Source organism: Chiloscyllium plagiosum, unplaced genomic scaffold, assembly GCF_037043375.1.
Source record: "Chiloscyllium plagiosum isolate Xiang-an unplaced genomic scaffold, Cpla_swu_hap1 HiC_scaffold_11, whole genome shotgun sequence".
NCBI lineage: Eukaryota > Metazoa > Chordata > Chondrichthyes > Orectolobiformes > Hemiscylliidae > Chiloscyllium > Chiloscyllium plagiosum.
The window spans coordinates 68,194,480-68,200,133 of record NW_028270149.1 but is presented as its reverse complement, the minus strand read 5'-3'; the positions used below and the strand labels follow the sequence as shown (position 1 = coordinate 68,200,133).

The following is a 5,654-nucleotide window of genomic DNA, read 5'->3' as shown; positions in this document are numbered from 1 at the left end:
TGTTTCTAAATCTATGAAGTACTGGTTATCATTTTTAACACATCAGTAGACAGAGAACAAAATCTGCATTTAGTTTGTGTTAAAAAAAAACAGATGAAATTTTTTTTAGATTAGATTAGATTACATTACAGTGTGGAAACAGGCCCTTCGGCCCAACAAGTCCACACCGACCCGCCGAAGCGCAACCCACCCATACCCTTACATGTACCCCTTACCTAACACTACGGGCAATTTAGCATGGCCAATTCACCTGACCTGCACATCTTTGGACTGTGGGAGGAAACCGGAGCACCCGGAGGAAACCCACACAGACACGGGGAGAACGTGCAAACTCCACACAGTCAGTCGCCTGAGTCGGGAATTGAACCCGGGTCTCTGGCGCTGCGAGGCAGCAGTGCTAACCACTGTGCCACCGTGCCGCCCACAAATTTCTGATCACTTAAGAAATATTACCTTCTGATTATTATTCTTTCTAAAATAATTAGGTTCGGATTAAAGGAAAGTGTTATCAGACCTGGTCAGTCGCACATGTAAATTGGAAGGAGAATGTCTTGTTACTTCAAGTTTACTTTTAAAAACTGAACTGAAATGAGAAAGAGCTGTTTTAAGAACTACTTGAAAGGATGTTTGTTTGTTTTGAAAACAAATAACATGACAACCATGCCAGGCATTGTGTAAACAACTCTTTAACAGAGCAGTAACTGTGGATTGGGTCTCATGTAATTGAGCAGCTTGGAGCTGGAAACAATTTAAAGAGAGGTGTGTGGTTCTTCCCCAGCTCAGGAACAGTGTCTCTGTTCTCTGCAGTCAAAACTTACTGCAAATTTGAAGAAAACCAGTTAATCTTTCCTACAGCAGCTATTGTAAGCTGTGGCTTTTAAATGATAGGTTAGAGACTTTTTATGAATGAGCTGACCACCATTTGTCTATTACCAACCAGTTGAATATCCAGAGAAAGATGACTGAAGCAATGTGCTGGCCAGCAGAAGAATCCTAAAGATCATTCAATGACAGAACCAAGGTAGACAAACGACTGAACTGTCTTTCTAGTTTTCCATTCTGTCCATAACTTATTTTAGCAAGTCTTTTTGTCTGTCTGTGTGTGTATAAAAGGGATGGGTTATAAACGGATTAATGTCTTAATTAGTAACGTATATGCCAATAGTTTATAACTGCTTATTTGTAGCTAGAATCTAATTACTTGTAATAAGTATAATATTGTTCAGTATAGAATCCTGGTCATGCTTTCTATCAATCTGGATCTGAAAGTCAGGCAGATTGAGGAACTTTGTGAACTTCTAACACCCTCCTTAATGATGGGAAACAATCTTGTCATGTGCAAAAGTGCGACTCATCACAGTCAACATAGAAAGACACTAATGGTCCTTGTGGACATGGAACATATGAACAATTTACAAGCAAGTCTAGAAAAGTGGAGGAGAGACTGAAGTGTTTTGAATAAAATATACAGATATGATATATATTTGGTAGAAATTAACTAGTCAGTAATTCAGCAGAATAGTTAAGCCACAAAACACGAGGCACACTTAGTTTTGTCATGAAAAATACTACTCGCAGTTACACTGAGTTGAAAAATTTCAAGTTACTGGACATAATTAGGTTTTTTTAAATGCCATGACTGCAGTTATTAAGGCAAACTAAGAAATATAGCAAAGTTGTAAAGCTGATTCATTGCTTTAAATATTTGTTATTCTTCATGTTGGATATGATGAATTATTTTGGTTTTTTTTTTTACTCACAATTATTCATTGTTATGCCTCGTTTACTCTGTCCAAAGCTTGAAAATGTATTAGACAAGAGAAATATAGGATCTGAAGGTTAATGACACTATGTAGCTGAGAGACTGGTACTGCAGGAGTACCAGTTTTTATTTCAAAACAGACTAGGAAAAGCATTATATACTATGGAAGATACCAGCCTGAAGGAATGCATTGTTGTATTAAATCTCTGCGGGATACAACAATATATTTGATTTCCGAGTATGCAGGAAGATGAACAAATCTTATGAATAAATCAAGTCTTGCAATGATTGTACCTCAACTGCCTTCAGTTGACCTGCTGTATCATTTCTCAGGAACCAAGCCGCGTTAGTGAAAGGTTAATGCAGACAGTCCCAGTGTGGGACCATTTTTCTCCACCTTGTTAAATGAATGTAGTCCCTCACTGCTCTAGCTGACTGACAGTGGACAAACCCTGGCCTGATGAACCTTTCACGCTCAGAGCTGATGCACCTCTCTAGATAAGCGGTAAGCCAAAGTCTAAGCCTTCGTACCCTCTATTCAGTCCCTTGTGTGCTGAATACTGTATCAAGGTCTGAGAAACCACTGTAAACATTTATGAAGGACAGTCTCTGTAGAAAGGTTGTCAAATTGATTTCCTTTCCATCAATTTACTTCCTTTAAAGAAGTTCCCATGGAATTATTTTTCTGCTCCTCTCAAAGGTGTGAACTTTAGTATGTAAATGGGGGATACTTCATTATCTTCTCCCCATGCTCAACTTTTTCTCTTTTCTATGTATAACTTCAGATGGACATGGTCAGCCCTAGCCTGATGGGGAGATGTATGAACTAGAAGATAAATCCAACGTGGCAATGGTGTCCCAAACACCATAAAACCACAGTAAAACTGCATTCTTACTTGAAAGATGGTGCACCCTTTGCTCATTAGGATTCTGCCATCATGGAAATGTACTGCAAGCAATCCTGACTGGCATGTTGAAAAAGCCCTCTGCTTGAATGATAGGCCCAGGCAAGAGGTATTAATTCCTTGCCAGAGATTGGCTTCTAAAGTTGTCCCACAATTTGGAAAGAAGCACTTACAAAGGATTCTGGCTAAAATCAAAGATTTATCACTTGGATATTGCATCTTCTCTGTTTGACAATAAACACATGCACATGTGTTATCTGACTATCTTACCTCATTTCATATCCCTGTGTTTTTACTTTGCTAAATTGTATGACCTCTCAATATTTTTACAGATAGTTAGGAATCTAAATAAATGTTTCAATACTCATTCCTTTACTTAACAATCTTTGCAGCTGCTAATTTCTCTCAATTCCATACAGAACAATGTGACCAACTGTCTGATGTATTTGGTGGTCTATTTTTCACTTTGATCCTGCATAATACAATGTGACATATATGCCCTGTTTGGAAGCAGATTTAGATTGAATCAATCCAGCAATAGCTCATAAAACTGAATTTCAGTTGAATACATTGTGAAAATGCTTAACAAATAGCGATATGCTGTACTGCATTTTATTTTAAGTGATGGTATTCTATAATCTCAAGTGCATATTGAACCTAACTGGCCCCACCTTCAGCTTGATGAAGGAGAATGACAGATATGAGAGAGAGTTTATTGCTTCTCTCGATGTCCCATGACAGCCTGTGAAACAGGTCAGGCTTACAGGCAAGCAGCACCATGTTGCTGATGTCTTTTCCATTGCCTTTCAATTAAAATGGCAATCGTGCTCACATCTCAGGTCTGTTACTATTTAAAAATAGTGTTAACGCTAACTGCACTACAAAACATAGCATTTTTTGAGTTAGTGAATTGAAATTAGCAGGTCATCGGTTGCAACACCAGGAATTATAAAGACAACTAAAAAACGGAATAAAGGCAATTTGATCCAGCGACCCTGTTTCTTCTCTGCTTGTACAAGCTGTGAAAAATGACTGCTTCTTTAACTGTGCATGAGATTTTGCAAATTAAACATTCCTTTGGTTTTCAAAAATAATAATTGAACCATTATAAAGATGTTCCTTCTCTCACAGATGTACAATAGAAAAGAATTAATTATCTGAAGACCAACAAATGATATTATTTTATAACAGCTTCATTTTCAGTGCTGCAGCTACATTCATTCACTTTAAGTGTGAGAGTTAGTGCAGCAATTTATTAATATTACATATTTCATTTTCCTACCTAATTTCCTACCAACTGACAAGGATTAAACTGTTGAACAAAAGAAGAGGAAACATTTGAGAAACAATTTTATTTAACTTGTACAATGAACAACTAAGATTTAGTTGAATCAAAGTTAACATTTCTTGATTGGATATATCTTCTAAGCAAATTCAGCAGATTGCTTTTAGAGTTTGGTAATGACTATCCTTCTAAAATGGCCAGGATTTTCATAATTTTCTTCTAAATGTAGAAATAGGTGCATCTGGCGGCAAACTCACTGGAACCATTTATGTCAGAACTCATCATATTGTTCACCCATCAGTTTTTTAAAGAGCTGACAGGAAAACAAAGGGGAGTATATCAGGCATCTTGACACTGGTGACCAGAAGTTGCCTTTCTGGATCCTAAAGTCTGCTGGTCAAGGTCTAAGCTGGAGATCCAGCAACAAGAAGCTAACTTATTTTTATCTTCTTGTTGCAGGTCCAGATCAGGGGAGAAGTGGGTAAGGGGGTCTAGGCAGTAGGCTTACTTGCAGAGGCATTGGCTCGAGCAACTAGAGGCAGGTGCCATGGTTACCCAGTTGGAAAGGTATCCACCTTTCTTGTCAACCAGACAAGAAAGGTTGGAGATCAACAAGGTGGCATGTAGTTAATAATTGAATAATTAATGGATTTTAATTGCTGGTGAGTTGAAAAACTCACCCATGGATCTTCTTGCCCAGCATGTAATTGCCAGGGCTGTGAGAAAGGTGGGTATTTTTCTCCAGAGAGACTTGACAGATAATTTCTCATCATCTTTTACACAACCTCCAGTGAAGGGAAAGTTCTGCCTAATAATACACAAAATTTACTTGGAAAACAGATAACTTGGGAGGAGAAATGGATGAAAACACACAAACTTTGCTCTACTGCATGTGCTGTTTGTAGTTTGCTCCATATTCGTATAAGATTCATTGGAAAGTCTATTAACAAAGTGGGCACAGTTCTGACATGGACCTGTCTACATCAGCTCCATAACTTTTCTTTTCCTCAGTACTATGTTCTCTGAGAGGTGCGCAATATTGTTTTCATTGGCGGGAACAAAAAAACATGAGGCGGCTTGAAGTCTCTGCTTCGAACATTTGAGCATATTTCAAGGAAAAACAGGCTGAATACGGGAATCAATGCTCACAGACAGAGTGAAACTATGCCATTTACACAGCTGCTTCTCAGTGAGGCTCCTCCAGTGGGATTTGTTTTTATTGTTTCTGTTTGTGCATGTGCACATTTATCTGCATGCATGTGCAAACAAAGTAATTTTTTTTTTATCCCATGTGGGAGTTCAAACAAAGTAGAGGTGGCTGAATGAAGCAGAGGTAATCATAATCACGGTGACTGTTTATAATGTAGTTCTTCAATGGTCACCTCATATTACATTCTAATGACCTTAGATTTGATCGAAGTGGACACTGTTACATTTAAATTAAATCCAGATTTTGGGGTTACTAAAATTATCACAATAATCAGAAGATTCTGGCAGCAGGGAAAGGGATAGATGCATGTTAAAGCTAAATGAACCAGCTGGTGGACATTGCTACACATTGTTATGATTCCATTAGCTAACTGTAAACCAAAATTACCAAACTTACTCAATGGACTTCAATGTAGATGTTATCGACAAGATTCCACTATTTCTAACATGAATCAGAACCAAAGCAAACTACACACAAATTCACAGATAAACA

General features: G+C 37.8%; 1 protein-coding gene across 5 annotated transcripts in view; it reads right to left on the bottom strand.

Annotated features, from left to right (window-relative positions):
• The window catches only part of diaph2 (diaphanous-related formin 2), a 753,551-nt gene that overhangs the window by 66,726 nt on the left and 681,171 nt on the right, over nt 1-5,654 (bottom strand). The window lies entirely within an intron of this gene.